Below are 15,102 nucleotides of genomic sequence, written 5' to 3' on the forward strand. Positions count from 1 at the left end.
TCACAGCTGTATGGGTTCAGAGTGACTCCAGCCCAGATGTGATGAGTATTGGACAGCCCATGAATACCAGCAATGCCCATGGTTCTGGATGCTGACAGGCTGAAAGATGCAGTATCCTACATATTGACTTTCTAGACCACTTAAAATTAAGTCTAAATATGGATTTTGGAGCTAAGTTTAGTCTTTGGGTCTGGAAAGGCATGACTTTGCAGGGGGCTGGCCTCTCCTGGAATATTAGGTCCTTAATACATAGCCTGCACAAACATGAAAAATCCAGTGCTTGTTTTTAAAGTAGTGTGGTCACTCTGTTTTTTTCTTTAAACCCTCATTACCAAATGGAATGCATAAGAAGAGCCAGGAAAAATATATTTGTATTTACTAGGGAAAGAAAAATAGAGAGGGAAGACATGAACAACATTATTATATGTGATGAATCTTCTGTTTATTTTAGAGAGTCTGGAAATTGCCTTATTTTTTCAATTGGACCACATGTCCTTGTTAAAGATGTGTTCCACTCCAAACCATTAATATTCCAGGGACATCCTATTAGCAGTGTTACGAAAGGGAAGGAACTAGATTATCCCAATGGAAGGCATTCACACTGCCTCCTGACATGTATTTGATGGAAGCAGGTCTTCTATACTCCCTCTATAGCAAAGGGGATTCTGTGCAGGAGCTTTCCTACAGTCCTCTGTCCTCCCTTTGGAGATGTCTGGGAAGATAAGCCTCTCACACATCCCATCTAAAATTGGTGTCATGTGAATATCCTCTTCTGGCCTTATAAACTTTGAGTCTGTGAAAACAATAAAACACTATTCTTTAATTTGACACGAGCACAAAATGGCCTTTTACAATTGTGCATCTGAATCTGGTTAGAGGGAGCCTGGGATGCCACCACATTGACCTTTAGTACTTGGCAAACTGCTGCTGAAGTACGAAGCCAACTGTGGTCCCAAAGAAACCTGCACAGCTCTGCTGGGTCCACATCAAGCTGTGTGAATGTGGCACGGTAGAGCATGGCCTGATGAGCCAAGTTTACATATTTCAGTGAGGGCAGAAGGATCAAAGTGAAATAAAAGTCTTGTCTGACCTCCTCCTAATTCTAAATCACCTTTTAGATATTTTCCATCTACCAGGGAGATTAACAGGAACATGATCCATGAAAGTCATCATACTCCTCAGGAAGCTGATCTTCAGAGAAGAAAAATTCAGAAGGAAGCTCAAGACAATGGAAAGAGAAAGGCTATGGTGCACAGAGCCACTTATTCCTACTACAAATCCTTCTTTGCCTGGAGCCAGGTGCTTATGAATTCTGTCCCCAGGCAATATAGTCATCAAGGGAACCTCTTTCCTTTAATTTAAACTGCCCTTCCCCATAGCTCACCAAAAGTAATTTTTCCATGTGCCAATCGAGCTTCACAAGCCTTCTGACCTGGTAATAGATCAGCAAAACACATATTAGGCAAAACAGAATTTGGCATTGGGAATCACTGGTTTTACCTGAAATGACAAATGCACAGATCATTGTAGCAGTTTTCCCATCTTCTGTTTGTTTATTCTGTTCCATCAGCATACACAAATAACTGGTGTTTTTCTGGGTTTAAGCCCATGTGAAAGAGAAAAGATTTGGCTTTCTGTTTGGATGTCATAATATTAATAGAGAACATCTTTAGAGGCTTATTACAATGCAATATTGCCAATTCCAAGTATTAGGAAAATGAAAGAAAAGAGAACATAATGAATCATTCTTCCCCACCCTTCAACAAAAAGTCACGAGAGTAAAAATGGCTTTAATTCCATTTGTTTACCAGTTTCTGAGCATTTCTGTGTCGTCAGATTACTATTTCAGACTCTTCTGCCACAATGGGAACTAGGAACTGTCTTAAATAAAGATTCTCAGTTATCTTTAAATCACACAAATCCTGAAACTGCAGCCTTTGGGGAAAAAACATCTAACAAAATAAGATAACAAGTTACTTGGGATGAAAATACCACAGCAATTAGTGAACCATCAACACTGAACAGGTTCATAAGGTTGGCTGTGCTGCAAGACCCAGAAAAAGCAACATTTGCTAGAACAGATTTAAAACGCCTGAAGTGAAAAAAGGGCCAATATACTACATTTTGGGTACTAACCCAGATCAACTATACACAATGCTCCCAGGGGAAAAAATAAACAAACAAAATCCCACCCCCAAACTGGGGCTTTGTTTTTATGCCATTTCTCCCAGTCCTGATTTCTTATGGAGTCAGGAAAAAAGCTACTGGCAGAAATAGCTCTGTGTAAGACTCACAAAATGTGGTAACTAAACATTATTATAAATTTATTTCATCTTGACACCAAAGCCAGCTCTACAGCTGCTTTATAATACTATGAAGGTTAAACTACTACGGAACAAGTACTCCTGCATGCAGCTACTATAAAAGTGTCACTGAATTATTTGTAATTTTAGTGCCTGTTGTTCTAAAAATTGCTTCCCGCTGCACTCCAAGAAGCAGGAAAAAAGGTGATTCACATAAACCTAGGCAGCAAAGGAACTACATGGGCATAACTGATGGAGCACAGCAGCTGCAGGGTTTGTATTGGACTAAGGCTGAGGGGAGACTCTCCAGGGGCTTAAGTTGCCCTGGTCCACAATGTGTAAGTCTCATGGCTGATTTAGTGATGCTGCCCCACTTCCTGGCAAACTAAGAGAAACAGGGACTTTTAGGGTAGAATGAGACCCACTTAGTTCAGCCACCCAGTTTAAGATCATGAGTTGAATCACACCTGAGAATGGCCATTTGTCTGCACTAACCATGTAATTGGTTCAGGCAACTAGAAATTTTATTTACCTTTCTTTCAGGTGAATATTATCCAAGTGTCCAGAAAAAGGTAAATTGGCAGAACACTGCTCCAGCTACAAATACAGCTACACCTCCACCTCACGGGACTCAAATATGTCACAAAAAAGGAGGGGAGAAAAAACCAAGCTCAAACTGTAGATATTACACCTTGCCAATATGTTCAGCAGAAATTAGTGCCTTCAAAAGCCATTTCCTTTACTGGTATTCCCAAATACCATAAATAAAGAAAAAAATTAAAAGAAAACAAAAGAAACAAAACCAAAAAACCAAACACAAAAACACACCAAAAAAACACCCAACCAATCCCAAACCAAAAAGCATTACCTTTGAGCTGGATGTGTCTAAGAACATAAAAAAGATTACATGAAGCCATGTAAGCTAAAGGGAGAAGTGAATCACTGGTCTCTGTTAGTGAGATGATTACCAGCAGTCACATCATCACAGAACTTTTAGGACGGAAAAGACTTTGAGGTCATTAAGTCCAGCTGTTAATCCAGTACCACTTCTCTCACCCTGTACTCCCATAAACACAGTAGCAACTGAATAATTTTATTCTCAGAAAGTGCAGGCTACCATGAAAAGCTTTAAAATGAGCATCATGCAAATTCTAAATCACAGGTTGTCCATTTTTTTGTCAAAGAAAATAACCAAAACAGAAACCAGCTGGCAAAGAAATCACGCTTTCATTGTTCCTAAGCACAGACTTTGTCACCCCATTTATCTTATGGAGATGCTATTACTGTTGATATGGCCAATTAACTGTATTTGGAAAATACATTTTTCAAAAATTATCTGCATTTTTCATCATCAGTTTTGATGACTTGCAGGGAGAAATAATTTCAAGACTAGCACCTGAGCTGGGGTAAGCTGGTAGAGCTACACAGACATGGAAGATAATACACCAGTTTACACAGGCTGAAAGAATGGTCAAAAATTCGTATCTATAGGATTGGAAGCTTCCAGCAGTGGGTGAGCCTTTTGTGTCCCCCAAGTCAATAAAGCAAATGGTCAGATCAGGCCTAAGAATTTTTGATACTTAGAAGTGGTGGATGTGTGGTCTTTCAGCAATAAAATTATTGTGTGAACAACATTGCAAGTACAATCCCAGAAGCTAAGCATAAATCCCCTCTGTGAATGCTTACTACTGGTATCTATAAAAACTGTTTATTTGGTATTAGCTTTTCATAAAACAACTTCTACTGTTATTTTTAAGGAGTTCTAGACATGCAACTACCTTGTTCAGAGATGCAACTCTTCTTGTTCAAGAAGGTAAGTATGATGCCTAGGTATGGTGCCTAGGATGCCCTGATGGGTGCCTAGGATGTCCTTCTCAGCTATTGAGTAATGATGGCAGCATTACTCAATAGCTGAGAAGCACCAGTCTCTAGATTGCTTCCATGCAGAGGGGCATTATTCAGCAGATTACTAAGAAAGCTGTGTTGCAGGTTGCTCTTTCTTAATTCAAATGTGAATTGGATTTGAATGCATACTTTACTCGGTGTTGCTACCTGAATCTCTGTCCAATCAGCATCCCACCCAACGTATTCGTGTGTGCACTGAAACTCCAGGATGCTGCCAAAGCATTAAGCAGCCTACAGAAAAGGGTGGGGAGGGAGGAATGTGCTGCTACTTCCTCTTCTTGGGTAGAGCAGACAGTGAGAAAGACCTCAGTCCAGGGGTTAGTCCAAAACCAGAAGGTTTAATCCACCTATCCTTCTGGTCTGGTCATAATACCATTGCTACTCATTTTAAAAGGGAGTAAAAAAATTAAACATTATTATCCAAAGGCCAAGATTCCAGTGATAAACAACTGAAATATTGTCTGGGATTTTAATAGTAAGAGCTAGAGGCATGCTCTGCAACTGCGGGGCAACATTTTACTAAGTTTGGCAGAAAAGTCTCCTCCCTTCATCCCCTCAGGGTTCTGCTTAGCTTAGACAATATCACAAGGAAGGGCTGTTTGCCCAGAGGTTTTCATTGCGAATTTGCTGGGGATTTTTGTTTGTTTGTTTGTTCATCCACATGGCTTACTGCCAGCTTATGAAAACTACAAGCCTGTCATCAGGAGTTCACCCAGTCTGAGAGAGGAAAAACAATGGTTAGAAGTCAACCTGATTCCATACCTTTAAAGTGTCACAGAACAAAACACACGTGAAAGAGACATTTCAGTAATGTTGTGACACTCCCCAATTTCAGCAATGCACTACAATGAAAACACCAGTTTGTGTAAGCAATCAGGAGAGGTTTGTCTTCACATGGACAACCCAGTACAAGACATTAAGATCTTGTCTTTGTGTAAGCAGAACCTCCCCCACAGGTTTGCTCTTCCAGCATGATTAACAATATCCTTTAAAAAAACAAAACTCTTTCCTTACCCCCTAATCAAACAAGTTTCTTGCGAACTTTTTCAGGGCACATTGCACTCCAACACAGGAAAAAAAAAAACTTGAATCATCTTGAGCTGCATTAAGAAGAAAGAGGATTCCCTCAAAACAGGAAATCCTACTTTGTACAGTTAGTATCCCTGCTGAAGCTACTGGACAACTTGGATGCATCCAGCTGAGAGGAGCAGACTTATCAACTGCAGACAGGGCAGGAAAGAAAAAGCACTGCATCAAATCCCAGCTAGTGTAAATCAGTGTAACTCCACTGCAGTTAAGAGGGCTGGGCCGATTCAAGCCAGCTGTGGATCTAACTCACAGTGTGTTTTGCAAGTCTATTTTCAACTCTTCAGGGCTCTGCTCTGTTTAAACACCCACAACACCCACTGAAATTAATGAGAACTGTGTGTGCAGAACACTACTATTACTTTTTAACTATTTGGGAGGTGCTCAGACACTGATAATGAGTGCCATATATTAGTACCCAGACAGAACGGTATTGAATCATCAGACCCTTGAGTGGGACAGGTCGTTAATCTTTTCCTTGGGAGAGCATTTCAATCTTTTCCTTAGCAAATGAGGATTCATCATTAATAGATGTGGGGGTTTTACATTTGCCAAGTCCCAGACAAAGTGTGTTTTTCCATTTGCCTTGGGCTTGTGTAAGCTTGCCTAAGGAGGCCAGCCTTGCAGTTTGAGAAACACTGCTAGCAGCCACCATACCCTAATTCCCAGCTAAATTAAACCCTATTATGCTGTAATTAACCTTGCCTAACTTGTTCTGAGTTACAGCAGCAGGTAAAAATTGTGCTTTTCCTCAGCTGTCCCCAAGAAGCATTTTTACGTATCAGCCTTGCCTACTCTTCACGTATTTCCATCTAGGACTCGAAGCTCTTCTTCTGGAGATCACAGCTTGACTGCAGACATCAGAACTCTTCATGACTTCAGTGAGGGCAAAATCCCCTGCAAATTGACTCGTGCACCTTGCGTTCATGCCAGATGGCACATTTTTGGAGCAAACAGAATTCCACAGAAGTGATGGTAGAATACATGTATACAAATTGTTACGTTTAAAGGTTTAAAGCATACACATAGGCAGGCTCACTAAGTCTTCTTGGTCAAATTTAAAGCAGTAAAATTCAATATTATTAATTAGTCTGCCTTTTTTATTTGAACACAAGTTATGAAAAAGAAAAAGGAAACCCATTACATTTCTAGTTTCAGTTTGATACTTGGGATATGGGTGAGAAGAATGAGCACAAAGTAGGAAGAACCTCTCATTTACAAAGCTACACTTCTGTAAGAAAAAGAAATTGTTAGCAGAATTGTAATTTTCAGACCTTTTCCCCCTCCTCTTAAAAAAAAAAAATCTAAATTCTTGAGCCGTATTTTGAAAGATCGAGCATTTTCACTAAGGTCGCTCTGATTAAGTCCACAGACCTTTAAGCCAGGCCATCAATGCCACAGTCCTAAAAGCAGACATCCTCTGAAGTAATTCAACAAAGTTAGGACAGAAAGTCCAGATAGTCCTTTAGCTGCCTGCAGTAAGTGTACATGTGGAAAACACAGTATAAAACAGCACAAGACAAAGGCTACACTGCCCTAAGTAAAAAGGCACTCAAATAAAGTGCTATCACTAAATACATCTTGCATATTATTATCAGTGGAAAGGTGGGAAGCCCCTGAAGAATGCAGCCTAGAGAGTCAATCTGATTTTTTTGTTTAATCTGTGCCTCTGAGTGTATGGTGCAGATAAAGGAGAGAACAGATGGTTATGCAGTAAGTGTATCACCCTGCCTCTAGCATAGCCAGTTGACAGCAGCTGCAGCAGCAGCAGGATTTATCCTACCTGTTCCTTTCAAGTTATTAAACTCCTCGGCTGCCACAGGACACGCAATAACTTTTTTTTTTTTTTAAAGCACTTGCTCTGACTCTGCTCTTTCCCTGGAGCGGGACGCGCGGTGGTGCTGGGCTGGCCCGGGTGCTGCGGGGCTGGCCAAGGTGCTGCGGGGCTGGCCCGGGTGCTGCGGGGCTGGCCCGGGTGCTGCGGGGCTGGCCAAGGTGCTGCGGGGCTGGCCCGGGTGCTGCGGGGCTGGCCGGGCCGAGCCGCTCCCCGGCCTGGCTCTGCCCGCGGCCGTGCCTCCGGCTCCTCCTCCCGGCCCGGCCCGGCGGCTCCCCGCTCCGCCGCTGCACGTCTCCGCCGCTGCCGGCCGATGCCCGCGCCTCGCTGGTCAAGTGGTCCTAAACATTTCACAATTATGCTAGAGAACTGTTGAACTGTTAAGAACCACTGCACCAAGGAGGCTGAGGGTCCGCGGGGAGCGCAGCGGGCCGGGGGCGCGCTTCCCGCCCGCTCCTGCCCCGGGCTGGGCTCTTCCTTTCAACGCGGCGGACCTGGGGATGAGAGAACACACGGGACTGGCGGGCGGGCGGCGACAGTGCCCGGGGACAGCGACAGTGCCCGGGGACAGCGCCCGGCCCGGCCCCGCACGCCCGCCCCGCACTCCTCGCTCAGCGCCGCCACTTACTGAGGCCACCGTCCCGCGAGCATCCCCGGCCTGGCGCGGCGGCTGGGAGAGCTTGACGGCAACGCGCGCTCTTTACATAGCGGAAAGAAGAAAAACAACAAAAAAAAAAGAAAAACAAAGAAAAAGAAAACAAACAAAAAAAACCACCAACCCGATTTTTAAAAAAAGTTTAAAAAGAACAAAACGGAACAAAAAGAGCCATTCTCCTGCGGGGCCGCAGCTCGGCGGCAGCCCGGGCCGTGCTCCCGCTGCCGCTCCCCGCCACCCCTGTGCCGCGGCCGCCCCTCTGCCGCGCCTGGCCGTGCGGGGCCCTTTTATACCCCCGCGGTAGCTCGCGGTGATGAGCCGTCCCCTGCGCGGCGGCCAGGAATGCTGCCCTCGCCCCTCACACGACCAGTTTTTCCAGGCTGCCTTCGCACTGACGGGGCGGTTTTGTTTCCAGCCATCATCTGGGGCGGCCGAACGTCAGCAGGTAGAGAAGGACAAACCTGTTCCGAGGCGGCGCGTTTCCTCCCTCCCTCTCTCCTCCCGCCGCCCTCCTGCCCTCCGCCCTGCCACCGGGGGAAACTGCTCGACAGGTTTCGCCGAAGCTGGAGGTGGCTCCGCGGGGTGAGTAAGAGACTCCACCCTGCGCCCTCCCGACAGGCGCTGCCGCTGACGAGCTGCCTGCCCTCGCACCCTCCCGGCCCTCCTCGCCTGGCTGGCAGCCCTGAAAAACAAAACAACAAAACAAAACAAAAAAGCCCTTAAACCGGCACGTCACGTTCTCCGGGGGATTTCACCGCCGCAGTGTGAACGCCCGGCCTGGCCCGGGCTCCGAGCTTGTGGCGTCGCGCCTGGCGAGCGTGGTTGCTTCCCGCCCGGCCGGCTCCCCGGTAGGCCCGAGCTCTGCTCTCCCGCCTGCCATCCCCGGGATTCACAGCCGGGCTTCTCCTCTTTCCCCGCCGGCCAGGATTGCCTGAGACTCAAAGGCAATCTGCAAAAGCCCTCCGACATCCCTGGGCGAGCTGGCAGCGTTGCCATGTGCTGCCCAGCCTTCCTGAAGGGTACCCATTTCTACTTCAGAAGTGTTTGTTGCCAGATTAGTTCTCTTGTGTGTAGTTTCAGGGGTTTTTTTAGAAATGACATGAGAAGCCACCTGCTGTGTATGAGTGCCTGGGTTTGCCCCATCTTCCCTCAGTGTCCCTGCAGCACTGCTGCTGTTCCCTCAGGTGCCCTGAGGAGCCACCGCTGGGGAGCACTGGCCTTTCCAGGTCGCTTTCTGCTCCTCAGTGTTCCCGACCTTGGTTTCAGAAAGGCAAGGACTGAGAAACATGAAGAAGGTCCTGATGCTCAGAGGTGTTGGGCAGCCGACAGGGAGGAACTTTGCCAGACTAGCAATGAAATTTAATTCACGGAGGTTTCCGAGCCGTGTTGTTGGGGTGAGCTGAAAGGCCCTCACGCCCTGCAACCTTAGGGTGGGGATTATGGTAATGCCACAGTCGGCTTCCCCTTGGTGGCAGTGGGGATGCTGGTTGTTGGTGGTGCCAGGCTGCCTGCCCTGCCTGACCACATGCTGCTCTCGCCAGCCAGCCCAGGAGACACCATTTCAAAAAGATGGGGATGGTAAACCTGGCTCTGCTAGTGACTCAGCCTCCGGCCTCAGCCAAGTCGCTTCACCACACCTTGAGAGGGAGATAATGCTTACCTACCTCATCTTATGAGGCTTCACTAATGTTTATATAGTGCTTTGAATGTTTAAAGAACTGAGTGCTGTGTATGAGTTTTGGTGTTCCAGATCCTATGATCTTTGGCCCTTTAAAAATATGTAGGAGACTCAAGCAGTCCCAGAGGAAATGCCCGTACAGGAGGCATCCCAGAGCAGCAGCAGAGCAGGGAGAAGCCCTTGTGGCTGTGCATGGCTCGTGTGAACGTGGTGCTGCACCAGAAGCCGGAGTGCTGGAACCAGAACAGGTTGCTCTAGGAACCTATGCAAACTTCATGCTGAGGAAGCTCCCTGGATCTAGGCTGGAGGCGTTTTAGTCTGCTTCGGTAAAGCCAGCTCCTGCTCTTCTGCTCTTCCCTCTCACATTCAAGCCCAGAACTTAATTCTGTGCCTTTTTCCAGATAGCCCAAGTCATAGGGGGTTTCTGGACCTTCTCATTCTCCCAAAAGGATATTTGCTTGCCTTGGATAGAGGAGGGTGCATTATTTGTGAGTTCACTCAAAGGAGACCTCTGTCCTTGGCATCCATAGAAATCTGTGGAAGCAGGACTGCTATTTACACCCTGTAAGAAGAGGCATTTGTGCTATGACACAGTGTTCTAGGTTGTCCACTCCTGCCAGTGATGTGTACAGCATGTGCAGCATGACTGCATGGGCTGTATTTTATATCTAATCCTTCACTAACTACTCTAACAACTCTCGCCTGCCTCTGACAAACACAGACTCACACCCACACCCACAGCTCCACAATACCACCCAGCTAAATAATAACCTGACTGCCCATACTAACTGGGTTCAAGAGTCCTTTCCAGCCAAACCAGTCAGAACCTGCTGCTGCACTGGTGAGATATATAATCCCCAGCGATCCCATCGCTGTTCTGGTCCTGGGTCAGACACACATGGCAGATGGCTCTTAAAGGACTCTGAGCACTAAGTGGGGACCTGCCTGAGGCAGCCAGGGTTCTCTGAGGTCCCAGAACCTGTATGAGGTTTAGGCAGGATGAACCATCTTCTGCTTCAGACTACTTTTTAATAAGTGTTGGTGGTTTTACTGTGAATGGGTAAACATGCCTTTCATTTAATTATGTAAGTATTTAGTAAGTTCTGTTTCTCACCCATATACCCTCAATTATGAAAGTAAGAAAGCTAACATCCTGCTTCCTGCGTTCACTCAGCAGAGTCTCAGAGAACAGGCTAAAGGCTTTGAAAGGTAAAAGAGCAGAGGTGCCCAACAGTGGAAATGGACAGACAGCACTAGGCAAGGGATGAGCAATGTATTGTCCTTCCTCTGTGAAAGTATGGAAAGTAATTGAAGTGTTAATATAATTGGTTCTGAAATTGTATGCGGGGGGACTGAGGAGCATTAGAAGGAATAGAAATTAGGTAATTAGTCCTTTGTTTCTATTGATGGGTAAACTAAGTACTGTTTATATCAGCACAACCCTAGTGAAAGGGACTATGGTACCCCCAGCATGGCCCCATCACACTGGGTGCCAAGAGCTCTCTGTTTGCACCAACACTCCTAAAACCTGGAGGAGCAGCACACTGTAACGTGGAACATGATGGCTTGAGCACCTTGTACAGAGTTTTCTTCGAAGGGGAAACCAAATACAGCACAAAAGGAGACATAATGCCAGGGGTGGTTATAGGAGACAGCTGGGCTGGGAGGAAGTGAAGATGAAGGGTAAGCTTGTGGGAGGACATAAAAGGCTGTGCTGTTTGCATGGCAGAATATGGAAGATCATGAACACTCTGGTAATGACTATATTTCAGGGAGGTACTGCTTTGAAAAAAATGAAGTTATAAAAAGTGACTAAGATGTGCTATCATTATTGCCAATCAATATCCCCACGCTTCTTTGGCAAAAGCTCCCCATACTTTTCTGCTAGTTCCTTTTTGCACAGGTAATGTCGTGGAAGGGCATAGGACAACCCAAAGTACTATTCCTTCTATGACAACATGTTTTATCTGTCAGTTCTAGACTTAAATCCAGCCAGCAACCTAAGCATGGACACGGAGCTTAACCATTTCTCTGCTTATCATTTTTAAATTCCTCATTATTTCCTGACTGATTTGGTATTCTAGTTTGTTAATGCTCACCTAAAATTAGGTTGGAAGTTTCTTGAAGAAAGACCCAGAGTCTGACATGTCCTGTAAAGTACTTTTAATATTCTTGGGCCTGGTAAACAGAAAACAAAAAAAAATCTCTGCAAGTGGATTTTCTCCCAGCCTGGGAAATCAGCATTCCATATGTTCATAGCAAACAGTGATGGGGCAACTTCATGTTTACTTTAGTTGGTTTAAACTCATTTGTCAATACAGCAGCCCACTATATGTCACATGTGAGCTTAATAATAGCTTGATAGTAACCTGATTTGCAGTAATAAACACCCTGAGAGATGGCTTAATGCTTCCTCATAAATAGGAAGCCTTTTGAGATTATTGCCTAAATAACATGAAGTGATATATAAATAAATGGATGAGGTGGGATGTTTTTCCAACCAAGAACTTCTAGAAAGGCTGTGGTTTTGCCATTCAGTAGGTAGATTAATAAAGAAGTGCTAGAAATTAAAAGATGGCTAACAGCTTCTTATGAGGCCAAGAATTCACATTTTATTGGAAATGCCACTATTGCGTGCAAAAAATTTTTATTTAATCCAAAATTACCAATTTAGTAGGAGAGGGATTTGTATCTCAGGTGCTTTATGTAAACATACAGTTCAATGTGCCTGAGCACTACAGAGGTTACATACCAATTTAATGTGTAATACTGCTTCACCATTTTCCTTGTTCTGACTTAACATCTTGTTTGTTCCAGAAGCTAACTGTGTAAATTCCATTATGCAAATTAATGTAGTTTTTTCCTTTTTGGGAGAATTTTTTCAAGTCAAGCTCTGTTTGTATTCAGTAGCACAATAGCAAGTAGTGGATTACAAATTTTCTGGTTTCTATTTTAGATTTTCAGTTTAATTGTTCAACATGTCAGTTCTTTTAATAACAAGTCTAGAATAAGGAGACCTCAAGGATTTGCCCTCTTCCAGGCTGGTTCAGTGGGTACAATTTCCTGTGCCGCTGCAAAAAGAAAAATGTGTGAAGACCAGTGCTTGTGCTGCAGAGATGGTGTGTGAGCTGCCAAGCAGATGTGTCCTGGGAGATGCATCCATCTCTGCATTGAGACCTTGACAGTAAGGAGAAGCTTCAACTCTGGCCCTAAAAACATTAGGAAAAGCACATTGCAGACAACAAGGAGGTGCTTCTGCAGCCCTGATGTAGATTGTCCTTTGCCATAACTTCACACTGTAAGTTCAGAAGCCCCAGCAGTGCATTAAGATGACAGTTTGGAGATCACATAATCACAGTAGTCAGGGTTGGAAGGGACCTCTGTTCCAGTGCTCTGCCACCCTCAACATAAAGTTCTTCCTCATGTTGAGGTGAAACTTCCTGTGTTTTAGTTTATGGCCTTTTTCCCTCGTCCTGTTGCTGGACACCACTGAAGAGAGTCTGACACCATCCTCTGACACCCATCTTTGAGGCATTGATAGGGATTAATGACATCTCCTCTGAGTTGTCTCTGGACTAAACAGGCCCAGCTCCCTCAGTCTCCTCATAACAGAGATGCTCCAGTCCTCTAAGCATCTTTGTGGCCTCTGCTGGACCCTCTGCAGTAACTCCTTGTCTGTCTTGTACTGAGGAGCCCAGAACTGGACACAGAGATGTGTGCATGAGAAATGAATCCACTAAGTCCTCTTTTGCAATCAACTCTGGATAAACAGTCCCTGTAGTATTTCAAATTTCAGGAAAATTTGGTTTCATGGTTAGTTTTTTATCTCCTCACAATCAATTCTCCTTTCTCTCTCTCTCTCACACTTTTTTTTTGTAATTTGAAATAAAAATACAAATTAAATAGCCAGTGAACACAATTTTGACATTTTGAATGCCTCACTTCCCAGATGCTTGACTCTATAGAACACAAGAAGAGCTGACTTTCATTAAATGCTGGCCACCTTTTACTCTACCATGAAGTTTCAGGCTAGACTCTGAAGCTAACACTTGAAATCGCTCGCTTTTTCTGAACATTTCAGCCAAGCGATTAATATTTAAGATTACCTGCAGTGCATTAAGTCTGCTTCAATAACTTTATAATTTATTGCAATGCTTGATTGTGATAGCCATCAGAAACCTTGTAGCAACTTGATTTTTCATGTTCACCAACGAGCTGTTTTGTCAGAGTTGGCAGGGTTACATGTCCCATTCCATAAAGCCATGAGAAAGGAAGTAATTACTAATTATTTGACCATCCATCGAGATCTCCTAAGTATTTGCTGGTTCAAGCTATTGAAGATACAGAGTCAGAGTGTGACTTTGCACTGACATAGCAAGGTAATTTTTAGCAACATCTCATATTTCTGGTTTTATGTCCTTGAATATAGAACTTTCCAAACAACAGCGGTGAATGGTGACATAGTTGTGGGCAGAGATCTTGGTCGAAGTGGTCCAAGTAAATAAACTGACTTATTTCACATCACACTTTAGTCAGACAGTAGAGATAACAGGCTGGTTGTCTTTGCCCTGAAGCCCTGGAGCTCTACAGGATTCAGCAGAGATCTTTGCTGGATGCCTCAAGGCTGCTGGAATGTGTCATCCCAGTCTGACCCTTTGGTGGGAATCAGAAATTCAGATGTGCCACAGAAAGAATTTGATGCATTGAAATCCCAATTTTACTGGGCCCTGGTCACAAAGATCCACAACAAAACATATCCAGGAAGGAAGCCACACCCCCTGGAAGACGCAAATGTAATTGTTCTTGCACAGACAATCAGCATCAGAGAATCTCCCCAGTGCAGCAGTTTCTTGCATGTGACAGGATTAATTGACAACTGTCTGTTCTAATTGTGATAACTCCATATCTCACAGCAAAAGATTGCCATTATGATCCCTTTTTCCTCACCCTGTAATTCTTTTCTTTGCTATACGTGACCCTTCTACTGAATTGCCAGGATTGTCATTTCCCTTCTATGCTAATAATTAATCCTTTCATGTAGAAATAATCAGCTCACGTAAACAAACATAATTGTCATTCTCTTGCCCCTTTCTTAGCACCTTTTACTGTATGGAGTCTCATCTAATTTCACTTTTAAGCCCTTAAAACCAGGATTTGGGACTGTCGAACAGCAAGCACAAGAGCCTAATGGGATCTACAGCAGTGGCACTAGAGGAGAAACACATTAATTGTTCACATAAACATGTAATAATGAGGCTTATCTGTACTCAGAAGTGCTGCAGAGGATACTTAGCAGGCAGCTTTGGCCAGGCAGTATCTCCCCTGGCCACCATTCTTCTGATCCCATGTGGAAGCTGAGGAGATGTGAGGAATAGTGTGGCTTGAGAGAGTGGTTATTTATTGCTGTGGTATTTAGTGCTGCTGCAAGACAAGGACTGATATCTCAGCCTTTTCCTGCCTCGTTGTGCAACGTGCCATGCAGCAGGTCGCGCAGTGCCGAGCCTGGCAGTGCCTGCGCACGGAGGAGGCTGTGGAGCAAAGCTGCAGGATGTTGTTGGTTGGCACCTTCCCATGGATTCCCTGTGATGTGCAGCATCCTGGAGTGGGAGGGAGGTGCTGGTGTGAAGCTCAAAACGCCAGT

At 44.7% G+C, this 15,102-nt stretch overlaps 1 long non-coding RNA gene across 1 annotated transcript; it reads right to left on the minus strand.

The window, feature by feature from the left end:
* Positions 1-6,371: 6,371 nt before the first annotated feature.
* LOC146435902 (uncharacterized) lies at positions 6,372-8,150 on the minus strand. The gene is made up of 2 exons (XR_014852423.1): positions 7,757-8,150; positions 6,372-7,622 (listed from the first exon to the last, which is right to left on the minus strand). It is a non-coding gene; the product is annotated as an uncharacterized LOC146435902 (long non-coding RNA).
* Positions 8,151-15,102: the final 6,952 nt, after the last annotated feature.

The sequence above is a fragment of the Lichenostomus cassidix genome, chromosome 5 (genome assembly GCF_008360975.1).
Source record: "Lichenostomus cassidix isolate B80296 chromosome 5, HeHo_3.0, whole genome shotgun sequence".
NCBI classification, from domain to species: Eukaryota; Metazoa; Chordata; class Aves; order Passeriformes; family Meliphagidae; genus Lichenostomus; species Lichenostomus cassidix.